At 41.5% G+C, this 23,301-nt stretch overlaps 1 long non-coding RNA gene across 3 annotated transcripts in view; it reads left to right on the top strand.

Annotated features, from left to right (window-relative positions):
- The first annotated feature begins 2,107 nt into the window (after window positions 1-2,107).
- The window catches only part of LOC131277734 (uncharacterized), a 32,660-nt gene continuing 11,466 nt past the window's right edge, over window positions 2,108-23,301 (top strand). For 2 of the 3 annotated variants that reach the window (XR_009184847.2, XR_009184849.2), the window contains exons 1-4: window positions 2,108-2,609; window positions 9,988-10,077; window positions 15,393-15,424; window positions 15,531-15,700. This is a non-coding gene — a long non-coding RNA (uncharacterized lncRNA). The remainder of the gene's footprint in view (window positions 2,610-9,987; window positions 10,078-15,392; window positions 15,425-15,530; window positions 15,701-23,301) is intronic. The other variant, XR_009184848.2, reaches the window with a different exon arrangement.

Genomic DNA, 23,301 nt, shown 5'->3' with positions numbered 1-23,301 from the left:
GAAATATTGTTTGTTCATTATTGGCCATCAACTCTGGGATGCTCATTATAGAGGGCTGCCTAGATTGAGTGCCAACACCCATAAAGACAGCTGTTTAAGAATGTTTCAAGAAGGGTTTTAGAAACCAGGTTAAGAATGATGATGTTCCTGAGTTCTTATTTTTCAGTGACAGTATTGTGTTGACTCATGATTTGAGCATCTATGGTGTCATTTGGGATGATGTTATCAAATGCACTGTATTGTCTTCTCAATGCCTATCTGCTTTTTCTTAATATATATGTATTTTTAATCACCCCTTTGCAGCTTTTTTTTTGCTTGCTCTCAGTTCTTTGTGTCCATTCACAGTGCGTTCTTCTGTGTCTGTATTTTTACTTATTTATTTTCCCCTCCCCCCCGCTTTGTGGCTTGCTTGCTGTCTGCTCTGTGTCGATTTGCTGCATGCTCTTCTGTGTTTTTTTGCTTGTCTCCCTTTTTGTTATGTCACCTTGCTGACTTGGCGCCCCATGGTGCTTGCAGGCCTGGATACCTTCTGCAGTGCTTGCGGGCTCGTGGCATTCCATGGCACCTGGGCCAGTAGCTCTCTGCAGCATGTGGCTGAGCCTGCCTTTACAAAGAGGCCCTGGGTTCATGCTGTATGGTAGACAGGAGCCCAACTGATTGAGCCACAGCCACTTCCTGCCTGTCTGCTTTTGGTGACTTGCTGAGCTGTGTCCTCAGCCCTCTTGGGATTGACCATGTTATCCTATGTATTGCCACACAACTCAGAATTTTGAGCTGCTCATTTGCATGTGGGAGTACTGTGTGCTTTGGGTACTAATAACTATGCCAAAGTCTGTAATATTCTGGACAGCTAACTTCCCTAGGCCATGTGACTATGGAGGCTACTTTATAATGATGGGCAGTTTTGGTCTCTTTGTAGGCCCAGGTAATTAGGGTGTAGGTACATACACATGTGCTAGAACTCTCTTGCATGGTTTCTAGCAAGCATATGGTTGTGTGGTAAGTTCATGTCTGTAGGTCACAGTATTATGACACATGGCTGAGTTCACATTTATGACCTTCCCTTTAGCAGTGCAAGAGTGAGTTCACATCTGCACCTCACTTTTACATCTTTTTGCCATCATAGAAAGCAAACCCCAGATCCAGCTGTGGTGAGGACAGAACAAGGTCATATACATAGAGCATGCTGTGGTGATGGGTTGTATTTGAGAAAACTGTCCCTGGTAATTGTCCAGTGTAAATGGCACCTAACATCTAGGGAGCTGCTTATGGTCACCCCTTTTGCTCAGAGACAAACTAAAAATTACACCACAGAAACTAAAACTAGAGTACCTGCAAACCCCCTTGCATGCAAAACTTGCACAACTTAGAGAGATCACAGCCATTACCACAGAATGTCGTAACAAGGGCACATTTCCTCCATGGAAACCCTTCATCATACCCCTAATCCTCATCTCACCATGATGCTGTGATTAGCCTGAGTCTCTAGTTTGAAGCCCGAGTCTCTTATATTTGTTTTCTCATCAGACATTGGATGAGCCCAGAACACCTACTTTTTCACTTGCTCTGGAGTTCCCCTGCAATTGTAGAAAAGAAAAGTATGAGGATACTGTGATGTTGAATAGGGTCTGTTCAGATGGTGATTTTATAAAAACATATAGGAAGCACTAGTAAAGTCAAAGCCCCCATGAATAAGCCTGGCAACTAACTTTGGGAGTCAACCTTTTTCTGCAGTATGTGTTTCTCAAATCCATTTTGATGGCAATTAGCTAAGTCCTAATCTGATCAGGAATAATGGTGCTCAAGCATAAATCCACTACCATATGGTTTATGAAACAACACTGCCATTTTAACACTTCCATCTTCTGAGATCTTTTGGTAGGCATCTCCCAACTATCCTTCCCCTAAAGAGTGGTTAATTGTGGGGAGCCACCCGCTGTGAAATCTATTTACAGCCTCCAACAACATGAGCGGATTTCACAACTACCTCAGCCCTGGCCCGCCATTTCCTTCTTCTTCTTCCTCCTTGTTTCTTTGTTCTCCCCTTCCCGCCACAACTCTGGTAACCACAGCAGCATGCATGCGCAAGGCATGAAATTCTGCAGACCCAGCATGAACTTTCAGCCAATTCCCTCCTTGGACACCTGCCACCCACAAGACCAGCCTATCACCCATGGACACTTTCCCTTCCCTCAGTATACATTCCCATGTTCTACCCCCAATAAATGAGGCTTGATCAGAATCCTGTCTTGCCTCCATTCTTCTCATCCCCTGCCCCCACTTCTTCCCACAGGCCCCTGGAATCCACCCCCGCCAGATTGGGCAAGCGGTGCCCTACGTGGGTGGGGCCAGGAATGAAGTACTCTTGATATGCCAACACAACGGAAAACCTGGCCAGGTGATCTACGCGAACTTGGAAGACCTGAGAATTCTTGGGCGGAAGACCTGAGCAATCAGCTTGGACAGAAGACCTAAGCCATCGGCTTGGGCAGAAGACCTGAGCAATCAGATTGGGTGGAAGACCTAAGCCATCAGCTTGGGCAGAAGGCCTGAGCTATCAGCTTGGGCGGAAGAGACCTTCAGAAGACTGCCTATCTTCTGAAGGCTCGGTAAGTGATCGGCGAGGATGGGGCAGGCATCCTCTAATAATTGTTCCCTTTTCCTGTCTGGCCTGCAGGCCCCACTTAGGACAAGAGGAGTAAAGGTTAATGTTAAAGAACTCTCTAAATTCTTTGCGTTCCTAAAAGAAGTTTATCCCTGGTTTCCACAGGAAGGGGGCATTTACAACTCATAAAGGAGCTACAGCAGCTAAAAGGATTACAACACCATAAATGCAGAAAGGCAGTTAACCACAATCCTTTTATCAACTTCCCACCCACCTGCGCCTGCTTAGAAAGGCCACCCAGGCATGCATCCCCTGCAGTGAAAAATCCCCCCCTTTTTTTGCATATCCGGATCACCAAAAGGCAAATCGAGGGGCAAAACAATGAGGCAGATAATGAGGCAGATGGTGAGGTGAAGATAGTTCGTGTGCATTCCACTTTCCCCTTTAAATCTTTAAAAGAGCTTAAAACTGCCGCCTCCACCTATGGGCCCACTGCTCTGTAACAGGCTCAGGAGATTATGAAGGCACTGTACAGCATATGAATTATAACCCTGGCCTATTCACCCAAATTCAAACTGCAGCCCTTAGGGCCTGCAAAAGGTTGCTCACAAAAGAACGCCCTGCCTCCTCCCTCACTAATATTAAGCAGGGGCCAGAGAAACCCTTTTCAGATTTTGTAGGCAGATTGTGCATGGCTGCAGAAAGACTGTTTGGTGATATCAATACAGAAACAGACTATGTAAAGCAAATTGCCTTTGAAAATGTGAATGCAGCTTGTCAGGCCACAGTTAGACCTTATAGAAAGAAGGAGGACTTGTCTGGTTACATCAGGCTTTGTTCTGAAATTGGCCCCACCTACCAACAAGGCCTTGCTACGGCCACTGCTTTAAAAGAGGTTTTACAGCCGCAGCAAATAAGAACTTGTTTTAAGTGCGGTGATCCTGGCCATTTCACCCAAGACTGTCCCACCCCCGGTATTAACAAAAAGCCTAGTAGTGCCCCTAAAGTCTGTCCTCATTGCTGCTGCAGCCAGCACTGGGCTAGTGGCTGTTGGTCCCAAATCAACATGCAGGGTCAACCTCTCCCTCCCCATCAGGGAAATGGAACATGAGGCCAGCTACAGGCCCCGAAACCCAAACAAGCTTATGAGGCAATCAACTTTGCTCCAGCGAATGCCAATCCCTTTCACAACTCTTCAAACTCCCTGCTGTCTACATGACAATGTAGCTCTGGGCTAGTGAGGGCTAATATAGTTAAGCCACTGGAAAGAGAGAAAAATGTGGCAAAATTTGTGTTTTGTTTTGTTTCCATGCTAATTCTGATTGGGCTTACTTAACCAAGATAATAAAATTAGTATGAAGTTTGTATCAAGGTCTAAAAGGAATTTTCAGTTTTAAATCAATAGTTTTCTCCAGAACTTCAAGTCTCAGTATAGTCTTACAGTAATAATCCAAAAATGTGTGTTAATGGTCTGTCTAAACTGCAAAATAAAAACTTAACTATATTTATGCTGCTCAAGTTATTTTAACTGATTGCTGATAACTAATAATGTTTCCAAGCACAAGCTTGCATATTACAGGCGACATGAATTCCAGAAGAAATCTGAAAAGGTACAATCTAAAATGTGATATATAACAGAGGATTTAAAAGCAGCTATACCAAGAAAGTAAGAATTATGAGTCAATTGTAAATAAATTGTATGTTTCTGTTAATGTGTTGTAATTGTTTTGTGTTTGTCTGTTCATTCAATGTCAGTGTATATTGTGATACCTCCGGATGGTAAATATAAATTAGTAGAAATTTTTAAAAGAGCTCTATTCAAATGGCCAAAAATTAAATAAGCACTTATATTAATAGTTAAGTTAATTATATTAATACATAAGTTTAAATGTTAATAAGATATCTACAATGATAAAAATTGTAAGTCTTGATTAACAAAATTACTTTGCCTTTTCATAGGGGATGGTTTTTGCCTAGATTGAAATGAATGGCTTGTTTTTCTTTGCAGGGTGGTGTGGGGGATGCGAAACTTGAATGAATGTTAAAGAGTTGGGTGTTTGTGGCAATGCTAGCTGAAATTTAATGGGTTTTGCAAGGGGGTGTGTTTTGTCCTAAAGTAGGATGGCTAATTTTTCATAAACTCTTGAAACTTAATTTGCATGTGGCAAGTTGTAGAAGGTATTGTGATAACTTTAAGTAAGGGAATGTGTTCTGTAAAGATAAAATTTGTCTAAAAATGATATAATTATAGTCTATATGGTTATAAATAATTATAAAAGGTCTTATAAAGCATTATTTAAATTAAAGTGTTTAAGTGGCTATTTCCAAAAGGTCATTATAAAACAAACCTGAATTAATAATAATAATAATAAAAAGTAATTTTCTAACAGGGAAGCTTGGCTGCAGCCAGCCTCCCTTGACAACTTGCTTTTAGGAAACTGTTTCTGATATTGCATGCTACTAAGTATTTAAAGTAAAGTTCATTATGTTAACAAGCTCATTTAGTGTTCACGGTATTATGTTATAAAAAGTTTGCTTGATAACTTTGTATGTAGGCTATATGGAATGTATTTTTACTATTAAGGAAACGGGATAATTTTGTCCTAAGATAAAATGATTGGTTATTAAGAAAGGGTAAAATATGGAGCAAAACCTGAGTGACCACTAAAAGTGCAGAAGGTTCGTGAAAAAGGAAATTTTATAGTTAAAGTTGAATAAGATTTGATGGGTCTATCTATAAAATTTTAAAGGCTTTAGTATCAAGTAGTATGCTGATGCAAAGTTGAAAATTTTTATTCTTTCTCAAGGCCTCTCATCATTAATCTGTTTTGGTAAAAGTTCTTATCCTCAATAATCAGTATACAAAGAAAGTCTGTCTTATCAAAATAGCTTCTTGTGCTTCTTCTGCTTATCATTTCCTCAGTGTTCCAAGAAAGGAAAGTTTTATCTCTTTTAAAGGAACATAATGTTCAAAACTGCTTTCTCAAAACCTAATCCTGAACAGTAGCCTTTTATTCCAAACTAATTATAAGAGATTTGTTCTTTTACCTTGAAAGAAAAATTAAAGTAATAATTAAGTTCTTTTAATATGTTATAAGTAAATAAAAGGTGTTTTACAGTGTTATAAAATTAACAAGTTTTTTCTTCCCTTAAACCCTCTATTAATTAAAGTCATATGAGCAAAAGGTTTCTATAAATGCTTAAAAGTGTATAAAGTTATCAATATTTCAGCATAATATTAAAGAGAAGTACAGTGTGGTTATTCATGGTTTTAATTATAATAAAAGAGTATGTGTCACAAAAACAACCTCTTATCATAGATTAAAGTAACAACACTAGTATGCAGCAATCCCAAACACTGCTAGTTTGTTGCAAAAAGTTAAAGTCCAACACAGCTATCACTTTGTTTTAAAACTTGCTAAGACTTTCTTTTTTTTTTTTTTAAAGATTTATTTATTTATTTAATTCCCCCCCCCTCCCTGGTTGTCTGTTCTTGGTGTCTATTTGCTGCGTCTTGTTTCTTTGTCCGCTTCTGTTGTCGTCAGCGGCACGGGAAGTGTGGGCGGCACCATTCCTGGGCAGGCTGCTCCCTCCCTCGCGCTGGGCGGCTCTCCCCATGGGTGCACTCCTTGTGCGTGGGGCTTCCCTATGCGGGGGACACCCCTATGATGCACGGCACTCCTTGCGCGCATCAGCACTGCACATGGGCCAGCTCCACACAGGTCAAGGAGGCCCGGGGCTTGAACCGCAGACCTCCCATGTGGTAGACGGACGCCCTAACCACTGGGTCAAAGTCCACTTCCCATATATTGTTTTTTGATTCTCCATTTAATTCATCTCCATTTCAAGCTTTGTTATTTCCTTCCTTTTGCTCCTTTTGGGTTTAATTTGCCCTTCTTTTACCAGTTCTTCCAGTTTTGAGGATAGTTCTCTATTCAGAAATCATTCTTTTTTCTCATCTTTAAAAATTTTTATTAGAGAAGTTGTGAGCTTACAAAACAATCATGCATAATGTGCAAAATTCACATACGTCACCCATCCACTGACAACTTACACTGTTATGGAATATTTGTTACAGATTTTGACAGGACATGATTAGACTATTAACACTAACTATGGTACATATTGTACCTTTGGTATATTTTTCCATATATACACTGTTATCAACAGTATGTATTAGTATTGTACAGTAACGATAGATAGGAAGATGACAGTGAGGAGGAGTCTTTGTTTAAGGTTCCAATCGTCCGGCGCAACAGTGGCTAGGCCGATAGCGAGGGGTGTTGCTAAATAGACAATGGCTGCAAAGACAAAATCATCTTCTGTTTCCTTAAGAATAACTTTTCTTTAAATACTTAGTAGCATGCAATATTAGAAACCGTTTCCTAAAAGCAAGTTGGCAGGGGAGCTTGGTTGCTGTTAATCTTTCCTGTTATAAAATTACCTTTTATTATTATTATCATCAATTCAGTTTTATATATATATATTTAAGAATGACCTTTTGGAATTAGCCATTTAATACCTTAATGTAAACTATTGAAGATAAATTTTATCTCTACAGAGCACATTACCTTACGTAAAGTTATCACAATACCTTTTACACTTGCCGCATGCAAATTAAATTTCAAAGAGTTTATGAAAAATTAGCCATCTTACTTTAGGACAAAATACGTCTTTTTGCAAAACTTATTACATTTCCGTTAGCATTTTTACAAACTTTTAACCTTTTTAATATTCATATAAGTTTTACATTCTTTATATTATCCTGTGAAGAAAAATAAGTTATTCATTTTAATCTAGGCAAGAACAACTTTTTATGAAGTCGTACAGTTAATTTTGTTAATTAAGACTTACAATTTTTTTTTTAAAATTGTAGATATCTTATTAACATTTAAACTTATGTATTAATATAATAAACTTAAGTATTAATATAAGCGCTTATTTATTTTTTGGCCATTTGAATAGAGCTCTTTTAAAGATTTCTAGTAATTTATATTTACCATCCGGAGGTATCACGATATATGTTGACATTGAACGAACAGACAGACAAACACAGAACAATTACAACACATTAACAGAAATATATAATTTATTTACAGTTGACTCATAATTCTTACTTTCTTGGTATAGCTGCTTTTAAATCCTTTTTTTATATAGCATATCATAGATTATACCCTTCAAGATTTTTTTCTGGACTTTATGTTGCCTGTAATAAGCCAGGAGGGAATCTTTTACCTTCCTGCTCCACAGCAAAAGTGACCCTATCTATAAGGCGAGTATAGGTGTCCGGGTCCCAAAGCTGACACGTGGTAAGCCAGGGATTAAAGGGGAGAAGAAGGTCCCAATATACTTGGAGCTGTTTCAAAGAGATCTTACACCGGTGAGTGTCTAGGAGACTGGCGAGAGCCCGAACTTGCGGGGCTTGCTTAGCAGATAGGATGTTACCCATTGCTAATGGCCTTTTGGAGCCGATAAGAAAAGGGGCCCTTACCTTGAGAGCGTGGCGATGGGAGCCAAGGTGCGCGGTGAGATGAGGGGTCGGAGCCGGTGGGGCTCCAACGGTGGTCGCGGGCCATGAGAAGGCCCCGACGAGGGGAGGGTGGGACGATGAGCAGTGGAGCAAGCACGGAGGGGAGGAGGCAGAGGTGAAGGCAGGGGTGGAGGTGCTCAGGCACGCGCTCCTGAGAGTTTTATTGGTGCCTCTTAATCATAGCGGGTCGGTATAAGCCCCCGACATGGAAGGAGAAAGCCATCCAGCGATTCTCCCAGACCGCTGTGGATCATATGAGGTCACCAAGGTTCAGGAGCAGCAATGCAGAGCGAAAAGATAGGGGTGAGAAGAGAGGAGAGCGTAGGGCTATGGTAGGGTTACTTCAGACGTGCAAGCGCGTGCTCCCGAGAAATCCAAGGCTCCTCTTAATCATAGCGGGTTGGTATAAGCCCCCGACATGGAAGGAGAAAGCCATCCAGCGATTCTCCCAGACCGCCGTGGATCGTATGAGGTAGCCAAGGCTCAGGTAGCAGCAATGTTGCACGAGAGAAGTCCCAAGGTGAGAAGAGAGGAGGGGGTAGGGCTGTGGTAGGATTACTTCAGACGTGCAAGCGCACGCTCCCGAGAAATCCAAGGCTCCTCTTATTCATAGCGGGTCGGTATAAGCCCCCGACATGGAAGGAGAAAGCCATCCAGCGATTCTCCCAGACCGCCGTGGATCATATGAGGTAGCCAAGGCTCAGGTAGCAGCAATGTTGCACGAGAGAAGTCCCACGGTGAGAAGAGAGGAGGGGGGGGCGCCAGGTTATGGAGTGAGGCTGTGGTGGAGTTGCCTTGCCCCACGTTGGGCGCCAACTGCGGCGGCTTGCTCGGTCGGTAGAGGTGGGGTCTGGCTGCGGACGAGGGGTCGGTCCAGCTCTGGACGAGGGGTCGGTCCGCTTGGGACGAGGGGTCGGTCCGGCAGCAGACGAGGGATCGGTCTCACAGGGGTTGCGCGGTTCGGCTGACGGGGTCGCCCGGTGAAGCCGGCGACGAAGGGGTCGCCCGGAGAAGCAGGCGACGAACTGGGGACAAGGGAGGCCAGGCCCTTGTCGGGGGCTCTCAGGACTGGAGGGCGCACGGCAGAAGAACTACCGCGGAGACAAGGTAAACACGCAAGTCCACTTTATTGAGGGAGAGGCAACAGTTTTATAGGGGCTGGAGAAGGCTGATTGGTCGAAGCCACGCCCTGTTCTGATTGGTTGCCGGCGAAAGGTCAGTGGGCGGTACTGGACGGGGAGGGGTGGTGGTCAGGGATTGGCTGTCGCTGTTGCTGGGGGAAGGGGCAGGGTTTAGGGATTGGTGGCTGCTGTTGCTGGGGTGGAGGGCAGACTTGAGTTTCCCACCCACGCCTGGCTATTGCTGCTGTCGGGGGAAGGGAAAAGGGCGGGCTGGATTTTTCCGCCCACGCCTGGCTGTTGCTGCTGTCGGGGGAGGGGAAAAGGGCGGGCTGGATTTTTCCACCCACACCTGGCTGTTGCTGCTGTCGGGGGAGGGGAAAAGGGCAGACTGGAATTTTCTGCCCTGCGCCTGTGCAGGGAGAAGGAAGAAGAAGGGTGCCGCCCCACAAGGCATCAGGTGGCGCCATCTGGGAGGAGGGGTGGCCGCGGAAGCATGGCTGCCGAGAAGGGGAGACCCGAGGGCACTCTGCGCCCATGCCGAGCTTCCTTCAGGGGTGGCGGTGGGCCCGACCAACCACCCTATTATGGGGGCAGCAGAATTAGGCCTACCGTGGCCGCTCCCCTGCCAGGCCAGCAAACCACACTTCAGCCGGAGATGTGACCGCAAAGCAATGAATGGAAAAAAGGCAGGATTAAAGTAAGGGGGTGAGGCTATGCTCTTATCATTTCAGAAAATGGAGAACAAATTTAGTTATCTCTGAAAAGGATTAAACCCCAGAATGAAGAGATGGAGTCTTCTACAACTTCTGATGATGGTGATCGTAAGTAATAAGGAAGCTGCCAGTAATTACACTTATTAGGCCTTTATACCTAAAGCCCCATTACTTAGAGTGTTAACCTGGAAAAATCCATTCTTTCATAGATATCTGAATAAAACCCATATATTCCCTAAACCAATTGATAATCGATTGCCAATTAAACCCTATAAAGAAAGACGAAGAATTGATAATCTCATATTACCATTTGATTATCAACCCTTATGCATTAGTAACCATCCTTCCTGTATGTAGGTTAAAAATCAGACCATAATTATCTTCAAAAATAGTAATATTCAGTTTATTGTGACTTTGTTTCCCTCTTACAATTTAATCATAACCAAGAATCCTATTCATGATTGTCGGAAAATTAACTATAACCCAAAAATGCTCTATTCTGTAAAAATGAGGCCTTGCATCCTAATAGCCAGTACCCCGCAACTAACATACTATGGAGAAGGCAAACTAAAAATTTTACTATCTGCATCTGTGTCAAAGAGAGCTGCCTTCCTCCCTATATTGGTAAAAAATTAGCCTCACAGGTTCAGTCACTGCAGCTGCCACAGCAGGTGGTGCTCTTGGTCATGGCCTCATCAGCTTGCAATACTTTAAACAAGAATGACAAATTAGCCTACAATCCAGTGCACAGTCTCTTGACTCTCTGCAGTGGCAACTAACATCCCTCGCCCAAGTAGTCCTTCAAAACTGCAGGGCCCTTAACTTACAGCTGAAAAAGGGGGGAACCTGCCTTTTCCTCCAGGAGGAAGGCTGCTACTATATAAATGAATCTGGTATTGTTGAGGAAAATGCTAAGAAATAGTGAGAATTGGGGGAAGGAATACTGCCCTCCCAATCAACCTCTCCTTATCTGCCTGGCTCACCTCCCCCTTCGTAATGTGGCTAGGTCCCCTCCTCAGCCCCCTAATCACTCTCCTTTTAATCTGTGCATTTGCACCTTGCCTCCTTAAATTTTTTCCAAGAAAGGATGAAGCAAATTTCTGCCCATGTGATGTATCTTGATGCTGTTCATCAATACCAGCCTATCCAGACCGAAGAACAAACAACCAACCTTTGAAAATGCAAATCTCTTATGTTGCCTCATCACCAACCTGTACCCTAATGGTGTTTCCTTGCCTGTCCTCCCTGCCCATGGTCACAACTGCCCCTATTGCAGTTAACCCTTCTTTGTTTAATTAATATCACTGAACAGCTTCAGTAAGGAAAACAGCTTCAGTGAGGAGTTTAGTGGTTCAAATGAGCAGCAGGTGCCCTAGCCAAACAAGACCAGGGTGGGTGTGGCCTCACCCACTAATCTCAGTACATTATGCATGTCATGCATGGTGTAGAGCTCCCTGTTATAGCTTGTTATATTTGCAAGTCATTTATCGCTGAGGCGCTGGTCTGGTTAGCCAACGACGGGCAACTGGGCTGACCCATCAGTCAACCTAAGACAGATGTGGCCTTTTGCTGCCATGATTCCCAATGACAGGTAAGACTGATCACTTAACAGGTGCAGCCCCAACCTAAGACAGGCACAGCCCCCTCAGTACGGGAGCACCTTGCAGCCACATGTCACCAATGAGCATAAGCCCTGCCCTAAAATGAGCCATCACCAGCTGTTCTTCACTTCAGTTCCTAACATATTAAACAGAGAAGGGGGACCTGTGGGGAGCCACCCACTGTGAAATCTATTTACAGCCTCCAACAACATGGGCAGATTTCACAACTACCTCAGCCCTGCCCTGCCATTCCCTTCTTCTTCTTCCTCCTTGTTTCTTTGTTCTCCCCTTCCCGCCACAACTCTGGTAACCACAGCAGCACGCATGCACAAGGCGCGAAATTCTGCAGACCTGGCACAAATTTTCAGCCAATTCCCTCCTTGGACGCCTGCCACCCACAAGACCAACCTATCACCCATGGACACATTCCCTTCCCTCAGTATATATTCCCATGTTCTACCCCCAATAAATGAGGCTTGATCAGAATCCTGTCTTGTCTCCATTCTTCTCATTCCCTGCCCCCACTTCTTCCCACAGGCCCCTGGAATCCGCCCCCACTGGATCAGACAGTTAATATCTGTAGTTCAGGGAAGCAGATGTGGTTCAAGTGATAAGGCTTCCACCTACCATATAGGAGAACCTGGGTTTGATCACTGGGGCCTCCTGGTAAAAAAAGAGAAAGTGAGCCTGTATGGTGAGCCAGTGCCTACGTAGTGAGCCAAGTGCCCTCATGGTGAGCTGTGTGCCCATGTGTTGAGCTGATTGTCCATGTGAATGCCCATGTGCTGAGCCAGTGCCCGTAAAGGGATCCAGTGCCCACACAGTAAGCCAAGTGCCCATGTGTTAAGCCAAGTGCCTGTGTGAGTACCTATGCAGTCAGCTAGTGCTCACATGGTGAGCTGAGTGCCTCTGTGGTGAGCCAGTGCCTGCTTAGGTGAGTCACACCTGATGCAAGATGATGATGCAACAAAAGAGAAACAAAGGGGAAAGTCAAAGTGAAGGGCAGCAGAGACCAGGAACTGATGTGGCACATGTGAAAGGGTACCTCTCTCCACATCAGCGGTCCCCAGGACTGAGTACTAGTGAATCCTAGAGGAGAAAGTTGAGAAGACAAGACAAAAATGCAGAAGGTCATACAGTGAATGGGCACAGACAGTAAGAACAGTAGGATGGAGGTGGGGCTGGGGCTGGGGGAGGAGAAGAAAAAATATAATTATGCTGTAGCCTAATCTTTAAAAATATTTATAATTCATACCATCATATAATAAGTGCTGTACTCAAATTTAAAAAAGGACAAATCTGAGAAAGGAACATTTCTATCTTAGACAAAAACAGATGACTTCACCTCAACATTAGATGGGACCTCCTCAACCACCCTGTCACTAGAAGACTCCTCTACTAGGTCTTCCATGGGAGCTAGGGGGACACAGAGTAATGATCAGTACACTGGGGTGCAGCTCCTGCATTACTTTGCTTTGCCCAGACAAGAGGCTACAATGTGCAAACAAGGATGGTGGAGCTACCCAGAAACCCTTCATGTAGGAAAGAGAGACAAAGGAAAGAGTGGAATATAATCAGAATCCTTGGCTTTGTAGCTGAAGACAATCTAAGTCAATGTGAAGTAGTTCATGTATAAGTGGTACTAAACTATACAGTATGATGATATATATCCAACCTATTCTGAAGTCCAAGGAAATCGTCAGTATCACACTGATTTCAAGAAATACTGCTTCAGCCTCACAGCCTTGTTGACTTTTAATATCCCATCCATTCTAGAGGATTTTTTTAAAAATTTCAATGAGATAGCTATGTAATAGAAAATTTGCCAGTTTACCCATTTTTACAGCATGTACAATTTACTTGAATCAATTATATTTACAGTGTTTTGTAACTGTCACCAAACATTCAATTCCAAAACTTTCTCATTACCTGAAACAGAAACTCTGTAATTATTAGCTATTAAGCCCATTCTACTTTCTGCTAGTCCCTGGTAATAAACTCTAATCTCTTATCTGTTTCTGTGAATTTACTTTTTCTTAGCTTTCAAATAATTGCAATCACCAACTGTTTTACTTTTGTGTCTGCCTTATTCAGTACGTTTTTAAGGGTCATGCATATAGTAGTATGTATCAGAACTTCAATACTTTTTATGGCTCAATTATATTCCATTGTATGGATATGCCACTTTTTAAAAAAACTCATTCCTCTATATGAGCACACTTAGGTGGTTTCCAGCTTTTGGGTATTGCAAATAATGCTGCAATAAATACTGGTTTCGAGTACCTCTTTCAGCCTCTGTTTTTAATTCTTTAATATATAAACCTAATAGGTAGCTGTCATATAGTAGTTCTAGATTTAGCTTTTTGAGGGAATGTCAAACTATTTCCCGAATTGGCTGCTTTATTTTAGATTCCTATCACCAATATATGGGGACTCCAGTTTACTCATATACACATCTCTATTTGTTATTTTCCAGTTTTGTTTCTTTCTAAAATATTAGCCACCCTACTTATTAAAAATGGAATCTCCATTTCCTTATAGACTAACCCTCTTCAACTGCTGCTGGGAATGTGGAATGGTGCAGCCATTTTGGAGGATGATTTGGCAGTGCTCAAAAGGGTTATTATAGAATTGCCATTTGATTGTGCAATCCCACCACTGGGTATATATGCAAAAGAATTGTGACCAGCAACAAATGAATGGATAAGCAAATATGGTTTATACATACAATGGAATATTACTCAGCTGTAGGAAGGAATGGCATGTTGATATATGTGACAACATAGATGAATCTTGACCTTATGTTGAGTGAAGTAAGCCAGTCACTAAAGGCAAATACTTCTTGACCTCACTGATATGACCTAAGTTTATTTAGGAGTCTCACAGAGAGTCTGGAAGATAGATTAAAGGAGACAGAAAGGGAGTTGAGTGTGGTGAACCAAGCTCAATATGGGCAGAGCCTATGATAAGGCAGAAAGGGGTGGTTTGGCAGTGGATGGGGTGATGGTGATGCAGGGATATGAGTGGGTTGATGGAACTGGAATGGAAGGGTAAGCATGGTGGAGGTATTTAATTTGGACTGTATGGAATTGTGGAAGTCTTGGAGGAAGGAACAAGTGTACTTGGGATTTGTTGGTTTGTGTTGGGACTACAAGGATGGGAATGTTTTTTTGGCAAATGCAGCAGGTAGGTCACTGGTGCAGTGTACCGGTGCTAGGGGGGCATATAGAAAAGGATGCCCCTGGGGGATGCTTCAAGGAATATGAATGTGTTCATCTTGTCATAAGGTGTTATATCAGTGGATGGAGACCAACAAACAATGAGAAAATATTAAAATTCCATCCTGGGAATCCTGCTATATACTCAAAGAGAGGGGCAAGAATCTCTAGAGTACATGGGCAGTGCCAAATATAAGCAGACCAGTATGTCAAAGCCTTATTATTAATGCATAAGACTATGAACCTTATTCTTGGAAAATTGAAACTTAGTGGCTAACATAGGTTCTGAGGGAAGAAGGAGGGAAGAATAGATGGATCATAGGGCATTTTGAGGGCATTGGAACTGTTTTGTGTGATTTTGCAATGATGGATACAGATGATTGTACATTGTGTGAAAACGTATAAAAGTATGATGCAAAGTGTAAACCATAACATAAACCATTGACCATAGTTTGTAGCAATGCTTCCGTTTTTTTTTTTCAATTGTAACAGATGAACCCTACTCATGTATGATATTGCTAATAGGAATAAATATGAAATGGGAAGGGGTGCAGTAAATGGGAATCACCTATATATTCTTCTATTTTCTTCTCTCTTTTTTTAGGTACCAGGACCAGGGAGTGAAACCCAGACTTTGTAAGTGGGAAGCCAGTAGTCAACCACTGAGCCACATCAGTTCCTTTGAGTTGTTTTTGTGTGTGTGTGTTTGCTTTTTTCATTTTTTGTTTGTCTTTGTTTTTAGGAGGCACTGGGAATCATACTGGGACCTCCCATGTGGAGAGCAGGCATTCAAACATTTAAGCCACATCTGCTCATTCCCTATATTTTTGATGTGACATTTCTGTAACCTAAAGCTTCTTTGAAGATAAAGTGAAAAAAAATAAGATGTTGGGGGAAGATACAGATGAAATTGTAAGTATACATAAAAAATAACAGATATTAAGGTGATGAAAGTCACAATGCAAAAAACTTTTGACTTTCTTTATGGGGAGGTTTTGAACTACACAAAAGTTACAGCTATTGCAGGGGAGGTCTACTGGTGCAGGGTGACAGTGAGGGACAGATGCATGGGAAAGGGTGCACCTCAGGCATGCCTCTAGGGATTATGAATGTGTCCATATGGTCATGGGGTGTTATCTCAGTAGATGGAACCCATACAATAACCAACAAAACTTTCAATTCCCATTCTTGGAGCCCTGCTACATTTTCTAATACAGTGGCAAGAATAGCAATACATCATCAGAACCTAGCTAAAATAGGACAGACCAATATGCCAGGCCCTTGATATTAATGCTGGTAGTTATGAACTTCATTCTTGTAAAATTGAAACTTAGCCTAGTGATATATACTGCCTAAGAGTTACCTTCTGAAAATGTGTATGTTGCTCAAATGTGGCCTCTCTCTAAGCCAAACTCAGCATAGAAGTCTGCTTTCTCCCCAGCATGGGACATTACTCCCAAGGATGGGCCCCCTTGGCACTGAGGGATTGTTACCAATTGCCAACTAGAGATACATTTGTAAAAAGACCTTGACCAAGAGAGGGAATATTAAATACAAATGAGTGTTTATGGCTAGGATACTTCAATATGAGTCAGGAAGTCATTCCAGAGGAAAGTTTAGGCAGGTCACAGGAGGATCTCTGTGGCTGCCACAGTAAATAATACCTCAGGCAGGAGTGTTCCTGAGGGCTCTAAAGACATCTGGACATTCTAGCCAGGGCAGATATCCCCAGGAAATTGGCAACCCATCAGTGGGCCTTACCTTGGAAACTATGGACCATGGTTAGTAGGAGTGCTTCAAGATTTATAAAAAATATCCCACATTAATGAAAGATGTTTTTAATGGGTAACATGTGAGGGGGTGGAGGTGGGGTATATGGGAATCCCACCTAATTTTGCTTTAACTTTCATGTAATCTAAAATTTCCTTAAAAGTAAAGGGAAAAAAGACCATGAGTACATATAGGTAAAGCCCTTAGAAAACTGTGGTACAGTGTCAATTTTATATGAATACTCAATTACTCAATCCAAAAGGATGTGCAAAAACTTAACTGTTGTTACTTGAGACACAGAACCTAGAGGGCTAAAGAAAATGGAGGGTAGGTCAATCAGATTTCAATATACAGTCCTGCATACATTTTAAATTTCTTATTAATGCATTATTTTTGCTGCTATTTTGTATGAAAACCCTACTGTCCCAAATTGTGGAATACAACAATTTCAGTAGGTTTTTGTATCACATCTTTAGCAATCCAGACAGGCACATTGATGAGGTCCATTTGTGCTTTCTGGAGTCTGAAGCTTCAATGCAGAGTCATGGCTATAGGTAGGCTGGAAATATCTGGGCTAATTTCACCCATGACTGCTCAGAAGTTATATTTTGCCTAGAAGCCTCTGTGAGCCTTCCACATGTATCTGTTACAGCAGCACCTTACTTCCCAGCACTATATGTGTTTAGTTTCTTAGCACTTCTATAATACATTGCCACAGACTGGGTGGTTTGAGAACACAAACTTAAACCTTCACAAGTCTAAGGACAAAAAGTCCAGCATTAATGTGTCCACAGCACCATATTCTGTGTCTCTCTCTGAAGATCCTTGCTAGGAACCATTCCTTGACTCTTCCAGCTTCTGGTGGCTCCAGGTGTCCTGGCTCCTGGCAGCATGACTCTAATTTCTTCCTCATCTTCACCTGGCCTGCTTCTCCAGTGTTGGTCCATCTTAACACAGCCTTCTCCTCTCTGTCTCTTCCCTTCTTGTAAGTGCACAAGTTGTATTATATTGCAGTTCACCCTGATTCAGTAGACCTCATCTTAATCACATTTGCAAACATCTTATTTCCAAAAGTGGTCACACTCACAGGTACCAAGGTTTTCTCAATGTAATTTGGAGGGACACAATTCAACCACTGATGTTCTGTCATGGTAGGTACATGACAATATGCCTTTGTCAAAATGCACAAAGCTGAGGATTAGGAAGAGCGAGCCTCCAAAACACTGTATCAATACTGTCCCTTCAATTGTTCATACCACAGTGATGAGAGTTATTAACAGGGGAAACTGCTGGCTCTAGACTGGGAGGGTGGCAGGGAAATATGTGGGAACTGTTTGTATTCTCCACAGTTTTTATGTGAATCTAAAACTTCTCTTAAAAATATATCAGATTTTTAATAATTTCACAGCACTTTTTCAGAAGATAACTCTTCCTACTAATGTTCAGAAATAGACTGACCAAACATTAACTTAAAATACAATCTACCAGTAAATGTGAACCAACTTTAGTTGTAACTACATTTTTAATTATGTGGTTGTGGCACTACTGACTCATTACTAAAAGCAAAATTTCACATGTGAATTAAGAAATCATGGCTTAACCTTTTTAAAGGTTTTTCTCAATATGGAATACTTAGTATCTACAGTCAACATTACTGATGCAATAAAATAATTGCATTTCTACTGTACTGTCTGTGGAATACTTTCTAGGGAATGTTTGAGGACACTCCCTTTTCTTTGGCCAGATGCTGATTTTGAGGTTCCCAACTGAATGGGATTGTCAGATAGTAGATTTTTTGGACTGGGTAGCAAATTTTCTTTTTTCATGCTTGAGACAAGAACTGGGAAAGGCATTCACAACAGAACTCTCAGGTGACATCTTACCAACAGATGAATGTAGGAAATCATTATTAATTTATTTACAGTTCACACTATGATCCCTTATTTACAGTCTACACAGGTGTCCCACTTGAGTAAAAGGTGGGTTTCAAAAAAAGTTGTAGTTTGGGGTTCATTTTAGACACCCAAAAGACAGATGTAGGGTACTTTATATAGATGACACAGCATAGGAAGGCAGCAGAGCACAGTGACCAAAAGCATGGGTGCCAAGGTCTGGTCAACTGTGTTCAAATCTCATTCAGAGGCCACCCAAAACAGGGAACATTATGTAAACTCTTTATGTGTCCAGTTTTCCATGCTGTCTTTTGAAGATTTTAGCCAGACCTGCTTATTAGTTTGTATTATGAGACTAAAAATAAGCAAATGTAAGGAAATCCTTAAGAAAAATGCCCAATATATCATAAAAGCCCCAGAAGAGTTCACTTATTAAATGTTGGGAGGAATTTCAAGAAACTTGCTAGTACTTCCCTCCAGAGTGGGTGCCTGATGGTTCCAGGACAAGGGGGATGGACACTGACTTTCAGCCCTCAGTGGGGTGATCCTTTACAGCTCACAGAGAACATGTGCTCTGTTCTGAGATCCCACATCAACCCTGTGTGGTCAAACAACACTGCTGAGTGAATGATTCTAGTCAGGAAATGTAGTCAGTGCCCCCACTCAGCAGATTCTGGGGTTACAAGTTACCTCCCAGGAGCTGTGGAGAAAGGCCTGCCAACTACTTTATTACAGGAGAGAGAGTGGTTCAAACCCTCACCCTGCCTTCTGCATAAGTGAGTTCTCTGACCCAAACCATAACTCAGGTTTCCCCTCATAGAGTTCCTCTGAAGGACCAGGGAACAAAACTTGTGAACATCGTGCCCCAAATACTCCCAATGTCAGCTGCCTCATGTGAGCCTTCCTGGGGGCATGTAATCTCTCCTAGTGATCAGGGGTGTGCTTGATTCCCATCCTGGCTCAGAACCCACCTTTTCACAAAGAGCTGCCACATGAGAGCTCTGCAAAGAATGTGCTCTCCTTGCACTCAAGTCTGAACAAGCAGTGGCAGAGTAGAGAGTCCCATCCATAGCTATCCCCACCCAGGACTTTCCTCAGCACCTCTAGCCTCCTTTCTTTGGGCCCCAATTGCTCATGTACTAAGGGATGTCCCTTCTTCTCCCTCCCCCAGGCTGCACTCAGTTACCTGCACCCTCTGCTATTATCCCAGAGAAATCCCACCATGAAATCTGGCAAAATCATATGCCCTTTTAGGTAAAGATAGACAATCCATTAATGAGAAAGGATAGTGAAGGGAATCACTCCATTTAACTTCAAAATTTGTCTTACTTATGCTCTAGCTTCCTAAACCATGGAACCACTAACAAGTCTAATATGTGTTATTATGGTCAACATCTAAAGAAGCTTATTTTGTGATGTAAAACACAATGGAAAAAAATTATTCTATTTTCCCATACTTACTATTGAAGAGCATACAGGGCAGTGAGAAAATCAGTAGGTAACTTCCTAAAATGAAAATTTTGGATAACCCCCAAGGATTAAAGGAAATATGTATATTGGTTTATAAACTGACATTTGGAAACTCAAGTTCTTATAGCTAGGTTTGGAAAACTAGTTATATGAATGGTACTAACATACCCCAAGTATACTGAGTTATATATACACTTAATGATGAATAGAGGTTGAAAAGGGTGTTAAAAACATCTTTAGTACACCTCATCATATGAAATGCATCCTTTCTGGTCCCTACCAATCCAGATTCACTCCATATTCTGCAATAATTATTTTACTACATCCCTGCTGAGTAAAATAACATTAACACAGACATGGTCTTGAGGAAGAGAGTGAATGGTAAAGAACTTTATAAGAAATGCTAAAGTTTTCTAAAGGGAGACTCATTTTGAGGCAACCAGCTTGATAGATGGATCTAAAATATAAAATAAGGATTAAGAGAAAACTATAAATCACATCTAAAACTCTTTAGGACAAATTGGAGAGGAGAAACTAGAAGAAAAGTGAATCATATTTTGTGGAAAAATTTCCTGCCAATTTTTTGGGGATTGAATTAATCATGTAGGCCGATATGATCATACCTCTTAAGCAGCAATTGAGATTTCCCATCTCTATGTACTGTGGAAACTAAGCTGGGAGCTTTTCCACCTGCTACCAACTCCAAATCTCTCTGGGCATAGAGTGACAGTTAGGACCATGAGCCTTACGTGCATCATGAGATAACCATGGCAACCGGTCATCACAGAATTTTCAAAGGGAATGTATTCTCCATATTGCAAGGTCCAACTGCTGCTGTGTGGCCATTTTACTTGGCCATCAGCATTGAATGGGTGTTTCTATATCTCAACATCCTCTCCAATATTTTTTATTTTCTGTTTCTTAATAACACCATTATAGTGAGTGTGACATGGTATTTCAGTTTGGTTTTGAGTTGCATGTCCATAATAGCTAATGAAGGTAAGGATCTTTTTATGTGCTTTCTGGTCATTTGTATATACTCTTTGGAGGCACAAGTCTTTTCCCCATATTTAATTGGGTTTTCTTTCATTGTATTGTTGAGTTTTAGGATTTCTTTGTATAGTCTAGGTATTAAACCCTAATTGGATATATAGTTTCCAATTGTTTTCTCCCATGGAATGAGTTGTCTTTTCATTTTCATGATAAAATTATTTTAGGTGAAAAACTTTTTAATTTATATGAGGTCTTATCAATTTTTCCTTTGTTGCTTGTGCTTTGGGTGTAAAGTCTAAGAAACCATTGCCCAACACGAGGTGCTGAAGATCATTTCCTATGTTTTCTTCTAGAAATCTTATCTTACTAGTTCTTTTAGATCTTTATACATTTTCAGTTAATTTTTTGTATATGAGATGAGATCAGGGTCCTCTGTCATTGTTTTACATTTGGATATCCAGTTCTCTTAGCATCATTTATTGAATAGACTATTTTGAGTGGACTTGGCAGCCTTGTCAAAAATCAATTGGCCATAGTTATGAGAGTCTATTTCTGAATAATTTTGAGGGTCCATTCAGTTCAATTGGTCTATGTATCTACTTGTCCCAGGACCATGTTGTTTAGGCCACTGTAGCTTTGTAATATGTTTTAAAGTGAAGAAGTGTGTGTCCTCTGAGTTTGTTTTTCATGATGGTTTTGGCTTTTTGGGACTGTATGTCCTTCCAAATAAATGTGTTGACTTGTCTTTTCCATTTCTACAAAGTTGTTTATTGCAATTTTCATTGGGACTGCATAGCATCGGTAATTCATATATCTTGGTATATTTAACCTTCCAATCCATGAGCAGGGAATATCCTTCCATTCTCTTAAAAATTCTTTTTGTATTCATAATTTTGAAGTTTCCCATGCATAATTCCTTTACATCCTCAGTTAAATTTATTCTGGTAGTTGGAAATGGACTTCTTTTTTTCATTTCTTCCTGAAATTATACATAAATACTACTGATTTGCTCATGTTTATCTCAACAAACAGCACTTTGCTGGAATTGTTAGCTTGAATAACTTTGTTGTACAATATACAGGACTTTCTATATATAAGATCATGTCATTTGCAAGGAGAAAGTTTTACTTCTTTTCCTAATTGGATGTCTTTAATTTCTTTTTCTTGCTTACTTGGCTCTGCCTACAACATCCAGTACAATGTTGAATTACATCGGTGACATTGGGCATCCTTGTCTCATTCCAGATCTTGGAAAGTTTTCAATCTTTCACCAGTGATATGGTATTTGCAGTGGTGTTTTTCAAGCATGCCCTTTATAATGTTGGTGAAGTTTCCTTTTATTCTTATTTTTCTAAGTGATTTTAGGAAGAAAGGATGCTGGATTTTGTCACATGCCTTTTCTGCATTAATTTAGATGATATTGTTTTTTCCCCCTTCATTTTTGGTTTTTAAACTCTCCAATCTTTGTGATTTCTTTCTGCTTGTGTTGGATTTAGTTTGTGCTGTTGTTTTGTTAGTTCCTCCTGATGTGCAGTTCGGTGTTTGACTTTTGCTCTTTTTTCTTTTGTAGTTTAAGCATTTAAGGCTATAAATTCCCCCCTCAGTACTGTGTTTGCTACATCCTGTAAGTTTTTGTATGTGGTGGTTTTGTTTTCAATCATCTCAGAATGTTTCCTAATTGCTTTCCTGCTTTCACCGTTGAGACAGTCCTTAAAAATGCTGCTTTCTCAAAGCTGTTGGGGGAGAGAATCAATGCCCAAAGGATGTTCATGAGCCACCAGAATGGCCCCAATGCTGACACAATTTCCTGACTCTACATTTCAAACCCTAACAATTATGTCATTTCCCTCACATGAACCCCCCCCCAAAGGTCTAGATGAAGTCCAGACTTGTAGCCCTCTTCCCACAGCATTTTTACATTATCTGTCACCTACTTTGGTGAGCCTCTCTGACAGTCAAGTGACTTCCCTGAGTGGTGGTCTATTTGGCTCCCCAAGCTGGTGCAGAACCCTGGGCATCCCAGACCAACTGCTACACGGCAGCTCCTCAAATGATTAGCTTCATCTTCCACTGAGCAACCCTGGGTGATCAGTTGATGTTCATCAACAGGGATAGTGACCCACTGCACCAGGACTTTTTGGTTCAATGGATGAAGTCTGGAAGCCCCCAGCTTTTTCCCTGGCTAAGGTCTTCAATCCTGTCTGAGCAGCCTGGATTGAAAATAGGCATAGAGTTCACAAGCACTAATTATGTACCTTCTCTGCAAGTGTTCTTCCTCACCAAACCAGGTCCATTCTGGAAGATATGGGTCTGAGACCTTACAGTCCTTATGAATTTTACTGACCATTACTGATAACTACATGCCTTTTTCTTTACTGTTTCACAAGC

The sequence above is a fragment of the Dasypus novemcinctus genome, unplaced genomic scaffold (assembly GCF_030445035.2).
Source record: "Dasypus novemcinctus isolate mDasNov1 unplaced genomic scaffold, mDasNov1.1.hap2 scaffold_356, whole genome shotgun sequence".
Lineage (NCBI taxonomy): Eukaryota > Metazoa > Chordata > Mammalia > Cingulata > Dasypodidae > Dasypus > Dasypus novemcinctus.
Note: the sequence above shows the minus strand (reverse complement) of the source record. Positions and strands in the feature narration are given on the sequence as shown.